This window comes from Hemitrygon akajei, chromosome 3 (assembly GCF_048418815.1).
Source record: "Hemitrygon akajei chromosome 3, sHemAka1.3, whole genome shotgun sequence".
Classification (NCBI taxonomy): Eukaryota; Metazoa; Chordata; class Chondrichthyes; order Myliobatiformes; family Dasyatidae; genus Hemitrygon; species Hemitrygon akajei.
The window spans coordinates 6,975,976-6,999,588 of NC_133126.1; the positions used below are offsets into that span (position 1 = coordinate 6,975,976).

Genomic DNA, 23,613 nt, shown 5'->3' on the forward strand with positions numbered 1-23,613 from the left:
TTTATCCCATTGTAAAGCACATTGAACTACATTGTCTGTATAAAAGATTTTCTATAAATAAGTTATTAATATTATTAATAATAATAACATCCTCTGCTTCATGAGGAAAAATTCTACCTTTCTAATGCATACACTCAGCAGTCCTTCATCCCTGGTATCTTCAGTAAATCTTCTGTATGGTTTCTAAAGCCCTCACATCTTTGCTAAAGTGTGGAGCCCAGAACTCGATAAAATACTCCAGCTGGATCTGAACCTGTATTTTATAAAGGATAATGATGACTTGCTGAATTTAATTTATGAAACCCAGGATTATGTATGATCTTTCTAAAACACCACCTTGACTTTCTAGTTTCAAAGAATAATCCACAGAGTTTCTGTGTTGGTAACCCTTTCAACCTATTACTTTGTATATGTAGCGGTTGTCCATGGTGTGCATCAATGACAGGAAACCCGTGCAGGAGAATTTTTAAATTGGAAAAGCCAATGCACTGGGGTGGTCCTTCTCTCTCAAACTCAGAAGGTCCGGGTCCAGTGGTATGAACAAGCGTCACAATCTGGGCTCTTCCTTGGTTCCAGTGGATGACCATGACATCTTCTGTGCCTTGTCAATGCCCTTCGCCCTCCACAGAGCATTGCAATACCACCTTCCTGGCTGTTGGATCACCTGAGCAGACTTCATATGTAAATTAAATTAAATAACTAGTGCAAAAAGTGAGAGAAAAATAGTGAGTTAGTGTACATAGGTTCATTATCCACTCAGAAATCTGATGGCAGAGAGGAGGAATCAGTTCTTAAGACAGTGAGAGTGTGTCTTCAGGCTCCTATACATCCTCCCTGATGGTAGCAATGAGGAGAGGGCATGTCCTGGGTGATGGGGGTCCTTAATGACAAATGAATATTGCATTTTCACATTTTTGTTATCAGCATATGTACAATGGATTCAGTTGTGGCCTTGACACTTTGGTCTTAATTATTAGGCTGTTCCAATTAGCCCCGAAGTTTCATGGAAGTAGTTAAAAAGGTATAAAAAGGACAAACTGAGAAACAAATTATGCATTTAAGTGAAATACAGAACAAATTAGAACACTACCAATACTACTACAGTACTATGAAATTTTTTATTAGTTCCTAATATTTATCGAGGGGTGAATTCATCCAGTCTACGCAATGAATAAAATCAACGTAGACACCTAGAGCAAAAAATGGACTACTGGCATCCTCCAAATATTCACTTGCATTGTAACGTTCAAGATGATTGACGATACCTTCAAATTCTTTGTAGTTCCTAATTTGTTGACGTAGTGAAATCGTTTCATTTTCACTCCTTGCTGTTTCTGGCATCTCCAAGTTTGACTGGAGATCATCTCCGAGCAAAACAGTTCTGAATTGACTTACTGTTTATTTCTTACCAGCTATCAGTGATAAAAAATCACTGCTTTTTGAACACACACAACCGCAACTGATGCTATTTTAAAACCTCATCGCTCAAAGTACAGTGTAGCACTGAACGGCCACACAAGTGCGTGCAACTGACGCTAATCAGAACCTGATCGATAACAGTCTCCTGCCCCAGTATTGTGACATAGTGTCTCAAATAAATGAAGTAAATCCAGTCCATTTTCTAGAGTAGTTTTTGTTCTTTAAGATTTGTCCCAAATAAGCGGCTACGCTGATTAACCGATGGCCCAGTTAACTGGAATCCACTGTACTTCACATTTTTCATTAATAGGCATCACTTGCCATCCTTTTACTGAATTCACCACCCATACTATATCTCCCTGAGCCAACAATTGTTCTCTACCACACCCACTGCACCTTTAAGTTCATGAACCTGCAGATTTGGAAATTGGAAACCGTGCCCTCCATACAAACTCCTAAACGATTTGTCTTCATTAAGAAACATCTGGGACAACAAATCCGATTAACAAAACATCTGATGGAGGGACCATTTGGCCCATTGAATCTGCACTACTATTTCATCATGGCTAATTTATTATTATTCCTCTCAATACCATTCTCCTGCCTTCTTCTCATAATTTTTGATGCTCTTTAAAATCAAGAATCTAGCAACTTCCACTTTAAATATACTCAGTGATTTGGCTTCCAGAACCATCTCTAGCAATGAATTCCACAAATTCACCACCCTCTGGATAAATAATTAACTCCTCATCTCTGTTCTAAAGGAATGTCCCTCTATTCTGAGGCTGTGCTCTCTGGTCCTCAACTACCCCGTGATAGGAAACATCCTCTCCATATCCACTCTATCTGGCCTTTCAATATTTGATGGGTTTCATTGAGATACCCCCTCATTCTTCTAACCTCCAGCAAGTATAGGCCCAGAGCCATCAAACACTCCTCTTATGTTAACCCTTTCATTCCCAGTAACATTCTCATTCAAGTCCAAATTTCAAAGTAAATTTATTTTCAAAGTACATATATGTCACCATATACTAACCTGAGATTCATTTTCTTATGGGTATTCACAGTAAATACAAAGAAACACAACAGGATCAATGAAAAGCCATACACAGCAAATACAAACAACCAATGTGAAAAAGACACCAAACTGTGCAAATACAAAAAGAAAAAAAATTAATAATAAATAAGCAATAAATATCAGGAGCTTGAGTTGTAGAGTCCTTGGAGGTTGTAGTCTCGTGAACCTCTTCTGGACCCTCTCCAATGCCAGCATATCCTTTCTTAGGCAAGAGGCCGAAAACTGCCCAGCACAGTACTCCTAATTGCAGTCTGACCAATGCCTTATGAAACCTCAGCATTACATTCCCACTTGATTTCCTTGAAGAATTGGAACCTAATCTGCCCCCAGGTACCCTTAGCTCCATCTGGGCTTTCTATGCACCCATCTGCAGGCTACTGAAAATCCATTGTTACCACTTTGCTCTCTCACTCAGCCTCAAGATCTCAACATTCCACTCCACTTACCTTCTCCCTCTCGCACCACCCTTACCATGGGCTCCCACCTTCCAGCCTCATATCTCAACTCCAGCCCATACCTTGCCTCAGCGTCAATCCTTGCCTGCTCTAGCAGCTGCAGTCTCCAATTCAGTATTATATAGTATGTTTGTTTGCTTATTTATTGATTGATTGATTGATTGATTGTTTGATTGATTGAGATACAGCATGGAAAAGGCCCTTCTGGCTCTCCGAGTCATGGTGCACAGCAATGCCCTATTTAAGCCTAGACAAATGACAGGACAATTTACAATGACCAATTAACCTAGTAACCAGTATGTCTTTGGACTGTGGGGGGAAACCAGAGCACCCGGATTTCAGTGCAGAGTTCAGTAAACCTCATGGAGTAGTAAGCTGAATCGGCCCGTCCCTCACCTCTGGCCCCAATATCCTGACCTTTTCAATCTGGCCCAGTGCTTAAACCATCCAAAGCTGGGGTCATTCCTCACTCTCGGACCCAGGCCCTGCCACTTTGATATGCTCTTGGGCCTGAGCTCTGCAGCCTCGACCTTTCCCATCTGGCCTGGTGCTTAAAATCAGCCAACCATCTCTCTCACTCTCGCGCATGGGCCCCACCGCTTCACCTTGATCTACCTCTTCGAATTGGCTCCAAGTCGTTCCAGCAATGGCCATATATTAGCTCGTTCCTCGTTCTCTGGTCCGGGCCCCACTGCCGCGATTTGGCCTGTACACGTCACATCCTGCACCTTCGGGACTTCAGTTATGTACAGACACCCCAGGGCCTAGCATCACTTTATGCATCTATGTATATAAGCTATCTTATCTATTTATATTTATTGTGTTTTAATATTATTATATTTTTCATCTTATTGTGTCTTTTTATGCTACATTGGATCTGGAATAACGATTATTTCATTCTTCTTTACACTTGTGTACTGGAAATGACATTAAACAATCTTGAGTTTTGAATTTTGAATCCAAAAGCACTGCAAAATCCAAAAAGCATTCTATTAGAGTTTGGGTAATTTGCAATTTCTTTTCGTGGAATCATAAGCTTTAGATGTTAGATTTTCAGCTTTTGAGTTAGAGGTGACAAATGGCTCTGTTTGATTTCTTCATGTTTTCCAGCGGTTTCTCCTAAAGAGTGGTTTTTACTAGTGATGGCTAACAACTTGTCAGCAATCCAGGTTTGGAGTGTACACTCTGCAACTACAGATGTAGGAAGTACAAGATTCAAGCCGCCAGCCGATAGACCTCTCAAATTACTTGGTAGCTAGTTCAATGGGAAATAATTCTTTTGCGAACCCTTATCAGTTTTTGGCTGCAGTAGAGATCACACAGGATGTGAATAGGTCAGCAGGTATTACCTGCATGGTTAATGTGTTTTCTTGAACTGGTTTTGTTTCAAAGAAACAAGGCATCATGATCCCTCAGACTAACATGCTGCTGACAAGTCAATTCATTTTTGGTAACTGTGATTGAGGTATAAATGTGGGTCTGGCATAGAATATGAGCATACAAGAGTCTGATTCAATCTGTCATTCAAATGACTGATGTTCCAACATTGCTGCACTCCCTTGGAATTCACTGAAATGTTTATTCTACCCTCAGTGACCACTTTATTAGATGCACCCCCACACCTGCTCATTAATGCAAATATCTAATCAGCCAATCATGTGGCAGCACTCACTGCATTAAAGCATGCAGTCAAGGTCAAGGGGCTCAGTTGTTGTTCAGACCAAGCATCAGAATAGGGGGGAAAAAGTGATTTAAATTACTTTTGACCATAGAATGATTGTTGGTGCCAGACGGAGTGGTTTGAGTATCTCAGAAACTACTCATCTTCTGTGATTTTCATGGACAACTCTCTCAGGTTTACAGAGAATGGGAAACTGAGCACAGAAATCAACACTCAGTGGCCAAGTGTAAAGGTACCTCTTCTACCTAATAAAGTGGCCATTCTCCTCAAGGTCTGATGTGCCGTGTGTTCAGAGATGCTTTTCTGTGAGTTACTGTCAGCTTGAACCAGTCTGGCTATTCTCCTCTGACCTCCCTCATTAACAAAGTGCTTTTGCCCACTGGATTTTCTATTTTAGTTTTTCACATTATTCTCTGTAAGTTCCCACAATAATCAGCATGAGGGTGACCAGAAATTGTGGTTTGATTTTGTGATATTAATAGAAGGACAATTAATTTTCAGGAATAGAGTGGTTACTCTTCTGCTAAAAAAAAAAATCGATTTCAACATTTAAGAGACGTTCGGATAGGCACATGGATGGTAGGCATACTGAGGGCTATGTTCCAGTGCAGATCGATGGGAGTAGGCTGTTTAAATGGTTCAGCATGGAATAGATAGGCTGAAGGGTCTGTTACTGTGCTGTATTTTTCTATGATTCTATGACCCTCAACATTTTACCTTTCACCCTTGACCCATGACCTCTAGTTGCAGTCCCACCTGACCTCAGTGGAAAAAGCCTGCTTGCATTTACCATCTACATACCTCAAAATGTTGTATACCTCTATCAAATCTCCCCTCAACCTTTTACATTCAGAGGAACAAAGTTCTAAATAATAAGAATCAAGTTTTAAACAACTTTTGTTTTAAAACGATGTTAGACAGGCAACAAACTTCAAGGAATTAGATTGCCAAGCTTGAGATAGGGTCAGCTAATCACACAGTTGTCAAGAATGAATTGATTACACCTTGGCGATAAAATAGACCAGAATTAGAAGCTCACAAACTCCTCAGAATCATGAATAGTGAAGGAAATAACATGGAGAGATCTGAAAATATTTCAGCAAAAACTATTATCACGACTTCCTGTACAACAAGGGCTGAATTATCACATTAGAGTAATTGAAAGACTATTGTATTTTTTTGCTGAAAACTTGGATAAAGATAAAATCTTCAGTCCAATTAAACTGCTGGGTATTTATAACAAGCTGCTTAGCTCTACAATGCAGGCATCTGTTCTCACTCTTTCAGAATAATGTCTCCTACCTTCAAATCTGCTGCAGATTCACACGAACCTGTCACACAGAAAATTAACATCTACAGTATTGATTCCCAATGAATTTCCAGGTCTTAGTGTGTACCAGTATCTTGAATATATTTGACCATTATTGCGAAGGCCATGACTTTAAAAATAACTGAACAAGCTTGCTATTGAGGAATAAAATCCACTCAGGCAAAACTCCAATGCTTTTCTGACATCAAGGATTTTTCAGATTTTAGTATGTATCAGTTCCATTTGACCACTGTTGAAAAAGCCATGGGTACAATGCCAATTGGGTGGTGGGGTGGAATTACAACTCTACCACAGGAGATATAAGGCACTCCTTCCCTCCAACAGCCTCCAAGGGACCTTTGGGCAAAGTGCAGTACCTTCTTAGCCCCCTGATCAGGGTCAAGTGGAGCCACAGGAGCAGGTAGTGGATAGTCGTCTGAGCAGCTTGTGTATATCACAAGTCCTGGATATGTGACCACTGACGCCAGGTAGACAATCCTTGAAGAGTACTGATAATGGCTGGGGTCACCTATCATGTAAAGACATTGCCCAGAAGAAAGAAATGGCAAACGACTTATGTACAAAAATTTTCCAAGAACAATTATGGTCATGGAAAGACCAAGATCACACTCATCAAACAGTACGGCACATTAAAATAATTCCAATCTTGAAAAATGACTGAGCATGCCTACTATCCAGGAATGAAATCCTCTCGGGCAAAATGCCAATGCTTTTTTAAATAACATCACAAAAGTTAGTGCACACTTCCTTTGTTCACCATTTTGAGGTGGGATTTAAAAGACTTAAAGAGATAGTTTGTGGAGAAACAAAAGGCAAGAGCAAAGCTACCATGTAGAGATCTAATTACAATCTCTCCTGGTGAAGCATGGTTCTAGAGTCTGCATTTTACTATCAGCTGAGTTTAAGAAATGGAGTTTATAGCCATCTCCAAGGTAATCTGTATCCTCATCTATACCATCAACCTGTGTTCATTTCCCCGCCCTACAACTCTACCATCAACCTCCCTTTCTTCCACAATTATTTCCTCCAAATATTTCTTCATTTCATTTAGAGGTTGGGTTGCTGGTAGAATATAACTGAGTTTAAATTGTTCCACATGCCCGATAATGTTAGAAATCCTGCTTTTCAATTAATATTCATCCTTGCCAACTTTTACTCATTCTTTCTTTTAACTCACCAAATCCACATCAAAAAGAAATGGATTTATGAAAGGGAAATCATGGTTAACAAATATGCTGGAGTTCTTTATGTCTGTAACAATGTTGATATTCTGTGTTTCATGTTCCCTTTCTGCCCCCCACCATTTCCTCATCAATGTCAACATATTTCCCCGAACCCTTGTACTTTCATTATGCAGTAATCTTTCATGAGTTTCCTTATGGGAGAGGAGGTGGCAAAGAGGAGGAAAGAGATTCAATTCACATCCTGTGTTTGGATTTACAAACACTGGAGAAGGAAAATGATAGATTGCCACTTTATCAGAATTGGAATCAAGTTATTATCACTGACAAGACGTACAAACAAGCTGGATGAACTCAGCAGGTCAGGCAGCATCCACTGAAATGAGCAGTCAACGGATACTTTTGTGTTTAATATCACTACATATGTCCTGAAAGTTCTTGTTTTGTGGCAGCAGTACATTGAAACACATAATAATAATAAAAAGTGCTACAAATTACAATAAGAATATATATATGTGTAAATAAGTTATGCAAAAAGGAGCAAAAATAGAAATAAATAGCAACGTAGTGTTCATGGGTTCATTGTCCATTCAGAAATCTGATTGCAGAGGGAAAGAATTGTTCCTTAAGCATTGAGTGTGTGTCTTCAGGCTCCTGTACCTCCTCCTTGATGGTAGCAATGAGAAGAGGGTACATCCTGGGTGATGAGCGTCCTTCATGATAGATGCAGCCTGTTTGAGGCATTACCATTTGAAGATGTCCTCAATTCTGGGGAGGCCAGTGCTCATGATGGAGCTGCCTCAGCTAGCAACTTGCTGCAACTTTTTTCTAATCCTGTGCATGGCTCCTCCATACCAGGCAGTGATGTAACTAGTTAGAATGCTCTCTATGGTACATATGCAGAAATTTACTAGAGTCTTTGGTGACATACCAATTTGCCAGAAGCTCCTAATGAGATATAGCTGGTGTTGTGCAGCCTTAGCCTTTGTAATTGCATCTATATGTTGGGCCCTGGATAGATCCTCAGAGATGTTGACACTTAGCAACTTGAAACTGCTCACCCTTTCCTTTGGTGAGGACTGGTGTGCGTTCCCTTGACATTCCCTCCCTGAAGTCTACAATCAGTTCCTTAGTCTTACTGACATCGAGTGCAAGGTTGTTGTTGCAATACAGTTCAATCACTAAACCGCCAACCACCATTTAACCACCAACTAAAAGCAAAAAATACCAGGGGCTTTGAGTAGAATTTTGGCTTTAGGATATGACCAGGGGATGAAAGGGATGAAAGAGAACATGATACAAGTATCAGTATCCGGACCAAGCGAGTGGACGTTACTCTAATGACAACCTTTACTACAAAGGGAATGGAGTATAAAAGCAGCAGAAAAAAATAGTATAATTTTGCACTGTTGAGGCTACTGCTGTTGTTCTACAGTACGTACATCTTTGGTTTCCATACTTGGGGAAAGATATATCAATTTTGTCTTCCAGTAAACGAATTTCCTTCCCTTCCCCCTTCCGGTATCCTTCACTCTGACCTTTTAACTTTTCTCACCTGCCTATTACCTCCTATTACCAGGAACCCTCCTCCTTTCCTTTCTCGCCTGGTCACTCTCCTCGCCTATCAGGTTCCTTCTTCTCCAGCCCTTGACTTTTCCCACACACCTGACTTCACCTATCCTCTTCCAACGAGCCTTTTTTCCCTCCCCCCCACCTTTTTTTTCTGGCACCTTCCCTCTTCCTTCTCAGTCCTGAAGAAGGGTGTCAGCGTGAAATAGCGACTGTTTATTCATTTCCATAGATGCTGCCTGACCTCCCGAGTTCCTTCAGCATTTTGTACGTCTTGCTTTGGATTTCCAGCATCAGCAGAGTTTCTTTCCCTTAGATTGTTGTTACATTTGAAACAATCAGAGAGGAATCATTACACTGATATCTTGGGTGAAGGAATGTCCATCCGTCTGGGCTTATATTCACTGGGGGGATTGAAGAATGAGAGACGATCTTATTGAGATACGTGAGATTCCGAGGATGAGATGCTTTCACTGATAATGATATCTGGAACATTGCGTGTGGATTCTGATTCTATTCATACCAGAAAGTGCTAGAGTTGGCTATTGAATATATTCCAGGTGGAGATTGATTGTTTCCCTTAAATTATGCTAACAAGACAGACAAAATGCTGGAAGAACTCAGCAGGGCAGGCAGCTTCTATGGAGTAGAGGAAACAGCTGGTGTTTCATGCCAGGACCCTTCATCAATTGTACAAATGTGGATAACATGGAAAGATGACATTGACAGCAAAGTTGGTTCAGGCAAGATCTTATTGAAAGGCTAACCCTGCTCATGGACTGTTTGTCCCATTCCCATCAGGGAGGAGGCTACATATCATCCACATCAGGACCACCAAACTCAAAAACATTTGCTTTCCCCAAGCAGTAAGGCTGATCAACATCTCCAACCACTAGCCCACTCCTCCAATCCCAGAACCATCATGACTTTATCATTTCCTGTCAGAATTACCTTATGTACAGACAGTCCTGTGCCTAACGCCTATTTATGGCCATGCAATCAATCTATATACATAAGCCATCTTATGTATTTATATTTATTGTGGTTTTATTATTCTTTATCTTATTGTGTTTTTTTGTGCTGATTTGGATCCGGAGTAACAATTATTTTGTTCTCCTTTACACTTGTGTACTGGAAATGACATTAAGCAATCCTGAATCTTGACGTCCTCACTTGACTCATTCAGAGCTTTGCTTACAGTGGTCCTGCTATTCTACCTTTGGACACCTGTCTGATACCCTTCATGTCCAAGCCTGCTCTCCCACCCCCTTTCATTTGTTCTTCTCTTTCTGTACTTTTCGAAATATTCTCACAAATTCTCGCTTTGAACACTGTTTCAGTCACGTACCTTGAGTTGAACAACGCTCAGTCTCGATTCTTTCTGTGACAATCCTCCTTTAAAAATGCAACTTGTTGAAATAATTTTCTCACAGTTGTTTCAAAGCCTGCAAAGAAAATAATGTAGAAATCAATATCTGAAACAACTATCCACATTAATAACAGTAATGACTTCAGTTTATGTAGCTCTGTATAATATAAAAACAGTTTCAAGCTCCTGGGTGTCAACAACTCTGAAGATCTAAACAAGAGAAATTCTGTAGATGATAGAAGTCCAAAGCACATATAAAATGCTGGAGCAACTCAGCAGGTCAGGCAGCATCTGTGGAAATGAATAAACAGTCAATGTTTTGGGCCGAGGCCATTCATCAAGAAAGGAAAGGAAGGGAGAGGAAGCCAGAATAAGAAGATGTGGAGAAGGGAAGGAGGCTATCTGGAAGACTATAGGTGAAGCCAGGCAAGTGGGATGGAGGAGTAACCCCTTATATTCCATCTGAGTAGCCCTCAACCTGATTTCATGAATATCAAATTCTCCTTCGGTTAAAAAATATGTCCCCACTCCTTCTCTTCCTTGATTCCCCACTCTGACCTTTCACCTCTTCACACTGGCCTATTACTTCCCCCTCATCTTTCCCTTTCTCTGATGGTCCACTCTCCTCTCTTATTAGATTCCTTCTTCTCCAGCCCTTGACCTTTCCCATCCAGCTGACTTCATCTATCACTTTACAGCTAGCCTCTTTCCACTCCCACCACCTTTTTATTCTACAACACACACAAAATGCTGGTAGAACACAGCAGGCCAGGCAGCATCTATAGGGAGAAGCTCCGCTGTGTTCTACCAGCATTTTGTGTGTGTTGTTGTTTGAATTTCCAGCATCTGCAGATTTCCTCGTGTTTGACCTTTTTATTCTGGCGTCTTTCCCCTTCCTTCTCAGCCCTGATGAAGGGACTCGGCCTGATACGTTGACTGTATCTTCATTTCCATAGATGCTGCCTAACGTGCTGAGTTCCTCCAGCATTTTGTGTCCAAAGATCTATCCTGGGCCCAACATGTTATGCAATTACGAAGAAGGCTAAATTTCATGAAGTGTTTAAGGACGTTTGGTGCAGGTATGTTACCAACGACTCCAGCAAATTTCTACTTACGTACCATGGAGCCATTCTAACCAGTTGCATCACTGGTATCAGGGGCCACTGCACAAAATCACAAAAAGATGCAGAAAGTTGCAAACCCATCCAGCTTCATTCTGGGCACTAACCTCCTGTAGCATCAAGGACTTGTTCAAAAGACTATGCCTTTAAAAGGGCCCTCATCATGCAGGGCATGCCCTCTTCTCATTGCTACCATCAAGCAGGTGGTACAAGAGCCTGAAGACACACACTCAACATTTTAGGAACAGCTTCGTTTTCTCCACCATCAGATTTCTGAACCAACAATGAATTAATGTACACTACCTCAAAAAGTAATGAGAAAAGGAGATCATCTCCTTTTTGCATTACTTGTATTTAGATGTATTTTATTGTAATTTATATTTTTATTATATACTGCAACGTACTACTGCAAAACAGTTAATTTCATGGCTGTATACAATATTGTGCAAAAGTCTTAGACACATATATATATAGCTAGTAATTGTCACCATGGAGTAGAGTGAGTTTGTAAATCTGGCGGTAGCAAAGGGTGTTGGGAATGGCAAGGGTGGAGCGCTGTGGAAGGGGTGTAGGACAGATGGCAGAGAAAGAGTACCGGGGTGGGAGGTGGTGCAGGCGCAGACACACCCAGTCCTGAGGCACCAGGCAAGGTCACTTGATCCAAACAATCAGTTTACTGATCATTAAAGAATGTCTCTCTGGTGTTTCCCGCTCTCTTCCCCTTTTCCCAAACATGATTCCCCTCTCCCTACCCCATTCCCACTCTCAGTCCACAATAGAGACCCATATCAGAATCAGGTTTATCATCGCTCACATATGTCATGAAATGTGTTTTTTCTTTTGTGGCAGCAGTAAACTACAATACATGAAATGACTACAGTAGAGTGCAAAATTCTTCGGCGTCTTAGCTATACATATTTGTCTAAGACTTTTGTCACCTTGGTGATTGCATGTCATGTAGAACATGCCCTCTTCTCACTGCGCAGCAGACTGAACACACACATTCAACATTTTAGGAACAGCTTCTTTCCCTCCACCATTACATTTCTGAACACACAATGATCCCATATACACTACATCACCATCTTCTTTCCAATTTTTTGCTCTCTTTTTGCACAACTGAAAAATGTATTTCTTCATGTAATTTATAGTCTTATTACTATGTATTGCACTATAGTGCTGCCACAGTACCACAAATTTCACGACATACACCAGTGAGCTTAAACCTGGTTCTGATTCTGATCTGAGTCAAATAGCCCGGCTGATTTGATCATTATATTAGTGTCACACAGCACTGCAGAATAGAAACAAGTTCAGCCTATCTCATCTGAGCCGACCAATAATTCTGCATAGTACCATTGACCTGCACCTCCTTACCATTGTTGAGCATCTACTTATCCAAATTTCACTTAAATGGTGAAATCAAGCCTGCATTCACCTGCATGGGAAGAGGGAAAGGGAGAGGCGAGAGAGCAGAAAGCACCAGAGAGACATTCTATAATGATCAGTGAGCCAGTTGTTTGGAATCATGTAACCTTGCCTGGTGTCTCAGGCGTGGGTGTGACTGCACCCATGGCATCGCCCTGCCCCTGGCACTCCTCCTCTGCCCCCTGTTCCACACCTCTCTTTCAGCACTTCATCCTCATCATTCCCAATACCCTTTGCCCCTGCCAGATTTAAAACTCGCTCTCCACTCCATGTTGACAAATTCATATATATATATATATATATACCTATTTTGCACAGTGCTGTTTCCTTGAATGTCAAACTCTTTGTAGACAGTTAAGCATATCCGAAGTGGACCCACTGTTGTAGTTTACAAAATTCTACCTCTAATTTACACACAAGAATCCACAAGAAGGAAAAGGACAATAATTGAATTAAATTAGCCAAAGTTTTCCTGATTCTTCTCCAACTCTCGATAGAATCCAATGGGAGAATGAAATTTCAGCGTTGTGTACCCGGTGGAATCTGTACCCCCGTTGCTTCTTCATTCATTCTTTCAAACAAGGTAAAATTAAAAGCCCAAATCATAGCCACAAAAGATTCTGCAGATGCTGGAAATTCAGATCAACACACACAAAATACTGGAGGAACTCAGCAGGTCAGGCAGCATCTATGGGTGTCCTGATGAAAGACCTCATTCTGAAACATCAGCTGTGTATTCATTTCCATAGATGCTGAGTGTCCTACTGAGTTCCTCCAGCATTTTGTGTGTGTTGCATACAATAAAAAACAATTTATTTTCTGTTAAGTAACAACAGCTGGAGTTAACAGTAGACTGCAGGAAATACTGATAGGAGATTTAATTGTCAGTGTGACTTGCTAAGCTTTATTTGACCACACTTGGGAGTTATCCTGTGAAAAATTCAGTGATATTCACAATTAATTTTCCTTGTTTAATTATTTTGAGCATTTACAATGATCAGTTAGGAAGAATGTAAGACTTTAAAGTGTTGACGGGTATTTTTATTAAATCGTGCATGGATCCTAATTATAATGTGGCTTAAAATATACAAGCAAAATCTAATGAAGATGACTGAATACATGAGGAAATTATTGGAATATTAAATTGTGTTTCTAATACACGGAAAGATTATGTGAAGATGCCAACTTCAGAAGTAAATGAATTTTCAAAATTGGACGTACAGTAATAACATACTACTAACTTAAATGCCTTTCATCTCAGGATTTGGTTTGAGTCCAACTTAAGTTCATAAGATGAAAGTCTCCTCTCTCTGCTGCTAATAATAAATTGGTACTCTTATTCAGGGGCCACAGGGTGGGCTGAGTTCAAGCTGGAAAAAGTCACACTGATTGAATAACAGCAGTTTTTGAGGTTGAAGGTAAAGCTCAATGCAGAGGGAACATTACGTGAGACACATCCTACGACAGAACCTAAGCTACTTAAAGTTAACACTGCAGAGAGAAGGCAAGAAAATATTGCATTTCCTGAAATTATCATAGAAAAGAAAAGCAATTAGAGGATATTGCGGCTTTTAGGGCAGTAGCAGTATGAGAGAATGGCCTTTCATTTCGATTTGATGAGAGCAAAACAGTTTTGTGTCTATACTTGGTAATATAACTTAAACAAAATGAGATTACTCATTTCAGGTCATTAAAATTACAAAAATTACCCAAAATTACTTGGCACGGTAGAGCAGTGGTTATAGTGCCAGCGACCCAGGCTCAATTACCGCTGCTGCCTGTACAGAATTTGTACGGGCTCGTTCGGCTGGAAGGGCCTCTTTACCGTGCTGTATCTCTAAATAAATAAATACTCAGTCTGAGTCCAGTTATTAGAAGCTATTAGCCCAATTAAGCACAAATTGGCACTAAATCAGCACGTTCATTGGGAAATTTCACAGGCACCAGTGTAGGGGTAGGGGTGGAGAGGTCATCTGGGCATTAGAAAAGCTTTCTATCAAGAATGAGATTAAGGAGCATGTTTGATGCAGGGCAAGCTAATGAATTGCCAGTCACTCAAAGCATAGAACTCCAGTACCCATCACCACATACTCATACCTCACTGAGTCCAAACTGTTGACAAATAAAAGGCGACAGAGAGGAAATGAAGAGTCAGGAATGGAAGAAGTTTAATATGCTATTACATCAATGAAATCGTTAGTGTCTGAGATACACAAAATTATGAGGGGCAAAAGCAGGGTAGATTCAAGTGGACTTTGTGCTATAATAGATATTAAAAAATGGAACACTTATCATCATAGAGAGCATCTTCACATCAGCCAGTACTGTCTGGTTTGGTGCATCATCCTCTCACAAGATAAAAAAAAGTACAGCCAACAACAGGAAAGGTCATTGGCTGCCATCTAGCATTACTACAAGACTTATATGTGTCCAGGACAGAGAAATGGCCAGGAAAAATTATTGCGGATACTACCCACCTTGCAAACTGCCTTTTCCAAAAGGTCCCTTCTGGAAAGTGCTAAAGGGCTATTAAACAAAATCTTCACACCATCTTAAAAGTATCTTCCCCCAAGCAGTTAATCAGACCAAGCATTCTAATTATTGAATTGAATTGACATTACACCCCCCATCCATTACCCCACCACTGCACTGTACTGTAAACACTTTAAATCGGTGCATTGTAAATACATGAGAATATTTATATATTGATGCACATTTTATTCTATATCTATACTTCTAATGTTATTTCTGTATTAATTTTTATTCTTTATGATTGCTGAATGTTGTTTTAGTTGCATGTCACACCACAGAAAATTTCTAATTCATGCAAATAGATCTGGCCAATAAAAGTTCATCCTTGATACATTTAGAATGAAGACAAGAAGGTTTTCCAGAGACATCTGAGTGAGATTTTTTTAATCTCAATGGTTGGAATCTGGAATACTTTGAAATGATGGTGGAGGAAGAGATTCTCACAATGGGCGAGCACTTGAATTACCAAGGCATGGGAAGGCTATAGACCTAGTACCAGCGTATAGGATTAGTATAGATGCCTAATCTATACTCTTCCCATCCGTACCACTCTGCATTAGATTCTTCTATCTTTTAGAATTGAATTTAAAGTTCTCTCACTTGTTTTTAAAGCTCTCAATGGTCTGGGACCAGAATACATCACAGATTTACTTTGCATTACAGTTCTCAGGTCTTCATCTGCCAGTCCCTTAAATTTAAACAATCTTCCTCAAAAGATAATTAGCACATCAGCTTTTCTGAACTATGCTCCTAAACTGTGGAACTCAATACCTAAAACTTTAAGGGATGCAGATTGTCCATTTTAAACACCAGCTCAAAAGCTATTTATTTAAACTTGCTTTTAACTGACAACTTCTTGTCTTCTATATTCATGTTTGCACCATATTCCATTGTAAAATACTTCAAACTATGTTGTCTGTATGGAAAGTGTGCTAAAAATAAATTACAGTATTATTCTAGTACTTTTATTTCAGATCGCAAGCTGGTAAAACCTGAGGTAGGGGCATAGCCAAGCACACTCATTTCTCAACTGAAAGAACTTTCGGACTATTCCAGTGGTGTTTACTATAGTGGTTTTCTGGAGATTTACATAAATATTGCTGTGTAGGCCAAATTGTTTAATGCTATTGTGTAGTGATTTTGGGATGATAACAGTTGTAGATATTACTACAGGGACAATGTTCATGTTCCATCATTAGTATTGTTGCTATTATTATTATTATTATTATTATTATTATTGTTGTTGTTGTTAGACAATAGACAATAGACAGTAGGTGCAGGAGTAGGCCATTCGGCCCTTCTAGCCAGCACCACCATTCACTGTGATCATGGTCAGTACCCTGTTCCTGCCCTCCCCCCATATCCTTTGACCCGGCTATCTATAAGAGCTCTATCTAACTCTCTCTTGAATGCATCCAGAGACTTGGCCTCCACTGCCTTCTGGGGCAGACCATTCCACATATCCACCACTCTCTGGGTGAAAAAGTTTTTCCGCATCTCTGTTCTAAATGGCCTACCCCTTATTCTTAAACTGTGGCCTCTAGTTCTGGACTCACCCATCAGCGGGAACATGCTTCCTGCCTCCAGTGTGTCCAATCCCTTAATAATCTTATATGTCTCAATCAGATCCCCTCTCATCCTTCTAAATTCCAGTGTATACAAGCCCAGTAGCTCCAATCTTTCAACATATGACAGTCCCGTCATCCCGGGAATTAACCTTGTGAACCTATGCTGCACTCCCTCAATAGCAAGAATGTCCTTCCTCAAATTTGGAGACCAAAACTGCACACAATACTCCAGGTGTGGTCTCACCAGGGCAGAAGGACCTCTCTACTCCTATACTCAATTCCTCTTGTTATAAAAGCCAGTTGTTGTTGTTGTTGTTGTTATTAATAGCTGGGTGGATAGGGCCTGTTTCTATAGTGACTATATAACACACTGAAGAGATAACTCAGTGATAGGAGAGCAGCTGATGGAAACTGACTTTGACAGTAACAGTAGCATTACAGTCATTTGCTCATATTGACTTATGACTTGGAATAAGGACATTCAGTCAATAAGGTGTAGGCTGGCTCCCAGAGGATTCACATAGGTCTCATTCCACTCTTATTTTCCAGTAACCTATTTTGTCTCACATGCCCATCAACTCCCTCCGGGTTTCCTGCCAACCACTTGTACAACAGCTGCTATTGATGGCATGGTGAATTAATTCATTATAAAAGTGATTGGCAGGAAACTGAGGGAGATTTGATGGGCTTGGGAGAGAAAATAGCTTACTATGGCTGGTAGGAAACCAAAGCACCAAGAGGGAACTCATGTTGTGACAGGAAAAGTACATAAATTCTACACAGACAGCACCTGATGTTAGGATTGAACCACTGAAGCTCTGAGGGAGAAACACTTCTTGCAGTGCCAAAGCGCCACCCTATGCCAGCTGTTATTCATTCTGCCTAATAGTCTTTGTCGATGTGTTAGGTTTTACAGTAGGTTCAGTATTGCTGTGGTCTGTGGTCTGGGATTTGTGAGGCCTTTCAAGTCTAAGTATAGTGAAGAAGATTGTAGACGTTTGATGGTTACTTTAATAGTTACAGGAGTGGAACCCCTGTCCACTTCAAGGTTCAACATGTTGTCTGTTCAGAGATGCTCTTCTGCACACACTATTGTAACATGAGGTTATCTGAGTTACTCTTGCCTTCCTGTCAACTTCAGTCACCCTACTAATTCTCCTCTGACTTCTCTCATTAATAAAGCATTTTAGCCTACAGTATACTATAGTGTCGGCTTTTAGGAGAGAAAACTTGAGAGACATGCTGGGCAGTACCAAATTACATGCAGCCTAAACTTTGAGGTGTGGGGGAGAAACTGTAAGGTATGCAAACACTTGAGAACATCTAAAAGTATACACAATGGAACCCACAGAACTGCCACTCACTGGACTTTATTTCACAATTTTTTGCATAATTCTTTGTAAACTCTAGAGCAGGGGATCCCAACCTTTTTTATGCTGTCATTCCATAGTCAAAGTCACTTAGATCACATTTTTTACCCATTCTGTTGTTTGAGCTGAACAATAAGTAAACCTCTTGACTTGTCTGCATGCTTTTATGCACTGAGTTGTTGGTATATGATTGTCTGATTAGATACAGGTTTACCGAATAAAGTGACCATTCAGTGTATGTTTATATCAATCCTGTTCATAACTGAATTGATACCATCTGTATTATGTACAAGGTATTTCTTATAATTTATTCTTTTTCCATTTAACTCCTACTCCTGCATTACTCTAAACACCCATCAGCGAGGACACAATGTGGCATCCACACCAGGACCCACCAGACTCAAAACACTTATTTTCCCTAAGCAGCAAAGCTGCTCAGCAACTCCACGCACTAACCCACCACTCCACATCCCCGTCATCACTCCTTTATAATTTCATATCAGTCACTCCTGTGTCATGAGCTCTGTGAGCCTCTGCAACAAGCTGTAGAGTGTTGGGCTTCTAAGTTTCTCAAGCACCTGTGTTTACTAATTGTTGTCTGAACTGGAGCTGTTAAGCCCCTGTGTTCCCTGTTGAATCTTGTCAACTTCATTGTGACTGGCATGGGTTTTCCACATTCTGTGATTATTTAAAGTGGACTCCTGTTTACCACTCCTTGTGGGGTACTGTGTGTTGAGAATGTTTGTCTTGTGGTATCACTTGGTCATACCACCAACGTTCAGTTTGAATTCCTATGTATAACCTCTTGTTTCTGCCTCTACATGGGAGCCTGCCATTCGTCCACACCTGGGTTCAGTCGAAACCAGCACTCATTGTGATACCTCTGTGCCTGGCTTCACTTTATGGACAATCTATGTATATAAGCTATCTCATGTATTTATATTAATTGTATTTTTATTTATTTTCTTATTGTTTTTCTCTGTGCCACATCAGATCTGGAGTAACAATTATTTTGTTCTCTTTTAGACATGTGTACTGGAAATGACATTAAACAATCTTGAAGTTTGAACTTGGTTATTTGTTTACTGATATAGCAAAGGTGTAAAAATCGCAGAGGGTGAGAAGGCAATGTTGGTGCTGAAAGGTTGTCTAACATCACAGATGATGGCATTGGTATGCAGGCTGTTCATATCTTACAGTAGACAGAGCATCTAACTAGTGAAGTTTCTCATATTTTATGTAAGACTCATCATCATCATTATGTGCAGTGTCACTTGACGTGTGCATTCTATGGTCCCATGATCATGATTGTTCTTGGCAAATTTGTCTACAGAAGTGGTTTGTCATTGCTTTCTTCTGGGCAGTGTTCTTACAAGACGGGTGACCCCAGCCATTATCAATACTCTTCAGAGACTGTCTGCCTGGCATCAGTGTTTGAATAACCAGGGCTTGTGATATGCACCAAATGCTCATTCAGCCACCCACCACTTGTTCCCCGGCTTGGTGGGGGGGGGGGGGGGGGGGTGGGGGGTGGTGCTAAGCAGCTGCTACACTTTGCACAAGGGTGACCTTTAGGCTAGCAGAGAGAAGGAGCACCATATACCCCTTTTGGTGGAGATGTATCTCCACCCCACCACACATGCCTTTCCTGTTTTTCCACTAATTGGGTGAATTGGTATCTGATGCCCTACATGCTAAGGAATAGCAGCAACCTATTCCATTTTGTAATTCAAAGTTCAAAAATGTTCTAAGTTCAAAGTAAATTTGTTATGAAAATACATATATGGCACTGTATACTATCCTGAGATTCATTTTCTTGGGGGCATTCACAATAAATAGAAGCTATGAAAAACCTCACAGGACAGACACTGACAAACAACCAATGTGCAAAAGACAACAAACTGTGCAAATACAAAAAGAAAAAAATATAATACTAATCATAAATAAATAAGCAATAAGCATTGAGAACACAAGTTGTAGTCTTTTAAGAATGAATCCATTAGGTAGTGGAATCAGTTCAGTGCTGAACTATTAAAGTTATTAGCTTTCTTAAAGTTTAGCACGTAGGGTATCAGATACCAACCCACGCAATTAGTGGAAAAACAGGAAAGGCTTGTACATTATATTAAAATTTAGTTGTTGAACAATCTAGCTTTGTACACAGACAACCAAATTGCCGCCTTATATTACACAGTGATGTATCGGAAGGAGGTGTTTAGCGACGGTAACAGATACAATCTTTTACAGGTTTCTGTGAACTAAGATTATTTTTAGGATTGCGTAAGATTTCCAGTATACAAGTTGAAAGGAGAACGTATAATTGTTACTCCGGATCCTATCCAGCACAAAATTACACAATAAGATATAGAACACAATAATTAAATAAACACAATAAATATAATTACGTAAGATAGCTTATATACGTAGACTGATTGTATGTGCATAAGTGACGCTAGGTACTGGTGTCTATACAGAAGGTGGCGGACAGAAAGGGTAAAGTAGTGGTTCTGGGATGGGCCGAATATCTTCAGCTTTTGGAAACATCCGAGTAAATCGGAAAAGCTCTTGGTGCTCTCTCCCCGTCTGGCTCGGAGAGCGCAAGAGAGGCGCTGTGCAGTCGGCTGCCACTCTCACCCATTCAAGAGAGAGACAGGGAGCGCGTAGCCAGCAACTGCCAAGTCGAGATAAGACGCTGACAGGGCAGAAAGCAGGATCGATGGGGAGTGTAGGAGTTGGTCACTGCTCGAGATTTAACGTGCCACGTTAACTGATCTCTCAACCCCGAAACAGACCCAAAAAACGTAGAAGCTTGTGATGAGATAATAGTTGAAAGGAAGTACGTGCCGAATTCACGAATAAACAAGTCAATAGTGTATGGAGAGGAAACAGAAGCATTTCTATACAGTGCCCACACAGTAATCATCAGAGTGGTACACACTGGCGGGTTTGTTGTCAAGAGAATACTTCTACGTGTTAGGAGACCTCACACATCAGCGAGAGAGAGTGCGCGACAGATGAAGTTGTATCCCGCCGGCGCCTTCTTTAAAAATCCCAGTGTCACCCAATGATACCGCTGGGATACCGCTGCATATCTTTCCACAGATTGACTGCAACAAGCCAATGTGTTATTTAATCATAAAGGGAGCCCAGGAAATGTGTTTACATCTCACTTTTTGGGTCCCACTTTAAAATGAGAAAACGGATCCTTCCCTTTTACCATTTGTGTTAGAACGAAAACGAGCCAATTACAGTGAATAGTGGAGCATAAAGCTGCTTTTTAAACCACTATTGTACCAATGCAGTTATCACCGACATCTCTCTGAGCATGGGGCGGGTATGATCATCACTGAACAAGATTCAAGGTTGTTTATTTACAGTACACCAGTGTAAAGGGGAACGAAACAATCGATACTCCGTATCCAATACAGCACAAGAAGATTAAAAAATCACAACAAAATGCGTAATAAATGTATAAAAATGTATATACATAGATTGAATTGTTTTAATAAAACTATCCTGAATAAGGCAGGGGTTCCGAAGACGGGTAAGTGATCAAACTTGCATCCATTCGTTAAATACTTCAGTGATTCTGCATTTCGAATCTTTGATTCGGTGTAAAAGTGGACAATTAAGAATTCTTTTTTTTGTTTATACAAACATGATTGCAAAATGCGAATTGGTCTGGACTCGATTCTTGTAGACAACACAAGCAGATTAGTTACTTGCCCAGCATCAAGTTAAATTTCGAATCGCTCTAGATTTGGAAGCTGAAAATCTTTATTTTGCATTTTACATCAACACACCCCATACAGTGAATTCTGTCAGGAAAGAACCACTTCCTTCCCGTTGTTGTGTCTGTCGTTTCTAGTTATAAATCTGCATTTCTGAAACACGTTTGTTTTCGACAGGCAGCGAAAGGGAGTCGATTTATTTATTTTCCGCCGCCAGGGAGTCAGTGTCTTTTTTCCGCTCTTCTCGCGGCGCACATCATTTTTCTAAATTAGTTCACCACTTGTCCCGATAGCCGAGTCTGATGACGCTAGTTGTCCAGGAACTGTTTTCCCAGATAGACAGCCTATTCAGCCCATCGAGCCTGCTTCCGCGTTTCTTTTTACAGGCTCTCGCCGTCCACTTAAATACAGCTACCATTCGTAGCACTTTTTGGGTGGGAGCCTTATTCGGTTTAACTGTGATCACCCTCAGGTTTTGGGACGTCAATTTTTGACTCCCCCGCGTAGAGAGATGGTCTCTACGCCCACCTGGTGCGAATTCAAAGCTTCGTCTCGGGAAAGAAAGCCCCGGGGCAGGTCATTTTTTTTTTACACTTCTCCAGCGCTTGAGAAGTTCATTTGGTTTGGAACGAGTCTTGACTGCAAGATCAGCTCTCGAGCTTTGCCAGGCAATGAGTCCTTCCAACAACTGAAAACTGTGCCTATTGGATAAGAGATCAAATTGGCGAGGGAATCAGTGCTGGGGGGGGGGGGGGGTAAGTAGATAGTGACCAGATTTCGAGCCTTTTGTTTATTTACTTCTCCTCTCCTATTTACTGTTCTCCTACCAGACGCTCGGGAGCTGTAATAAAGACATTTCTTTTAGCCTATACTTCCCCTGAATCTAAAAGGCTTAACCGTTGTCAAAAAAAATCCGCAACCGCGAAAAAAGGACATATAGTTTTTTTTGGTCTTAATTGAATTTTTTTTATTTAATCCGATCGATTTGAGGACAGTTTTACAGCGGACAATTCAGTAAACAATAAACAACTTTGATAGTTTTAAGATTCCCTCTACTTTGTAGACCTGTTCTATTTAAAAAAAAACACTTATCAAACATATTTCGGATGACAGGCTTGTCTAAGCAGCTTTTATTAGTGTCATACTATTGTCCAGTGTCTTCGCCGCCGCAAGGTAGTTTTGATTTGCTTTTTGTGGTGGATTTATACGGGAAGTCTGAAGTAGGGGAAAACGAGGTTTCTCAGCTGAAACTCAACCTTCCTGTTAAAAGGTCTCGGTCCGTTTCGGCTGACTGTTTATTCATTTCCAGAGATGCTGCCTGATCCGTGAGTTCCGCTCGCATTTTGTATGTGTTTCTCAATTGAGAACCGGGGTTTCAGGAGGGAAGCGCCGCGCTGGGGTATAAGCATCCGTGAAAACTCGCTCTCTTCTTTTCCAACACGTGAGGGGAAGTATCCCGACCGATAAACACCATTTATCAGTCTGCCGCGGTCGCGATTGCAGATCGTGAAAGCGATACTGGAGAATTGAAACGAATAGCCATTGTGGCGTGGCCGAAGTGGAGGGCATCCATAAGCAGAGAGGCAATTAGGAGAGAAAACATACGTGAAAAGATAGGGCGCTTAAGAAAACAGCGAATTGTCAACACGTGTGGCTAGAACTCGTGAAACATTGAAGGGAGCAGAAAAAACGTGTAGTGCAATTGGGAAAAATCGGCGGAATCGTGCGCTTAATCTTGTGATCTGAAAGTGCAAATAAACCCGAAAGTTTAACGAGAAAGT

The 23,613-nt window shown here is 40.7% G+C and overlaps 1 protein-coding gene and 1 long non-coding RNA gene across 2 annotated transcripts in view; one reads left to right on the forward strand and one right to left on the reverse strand.

Annotated features, from left to right (window-relative positions):
* LOC140724720 (leucine-rich repeat transmembrane protein FLRT2) overlaps window positions 1-23,613 on the reverse strand; it is a 108,873-nt gene that overhangs the window by 84,918 nt on the left and 342 nt on the right. Inside the window, exon 2 of the mRNA XM_073039191.1 lies at window positions 10,062-10,158. The gene's annotated coding sequence lies outside the window, so the exon portion shown is untranslated. The remainder of the gene's footprint in view (window positions 1-10,061; window positions 10,159-23,613) is intronic.
* Window positions 1-23,613, forward strand: part of LOC140724721 (uncharacterized) — a 122,480-nt gene that overhangs the window by 74,459 nt on the left and 24,408 nt on the right. The window lies entirely within an intron of this gene.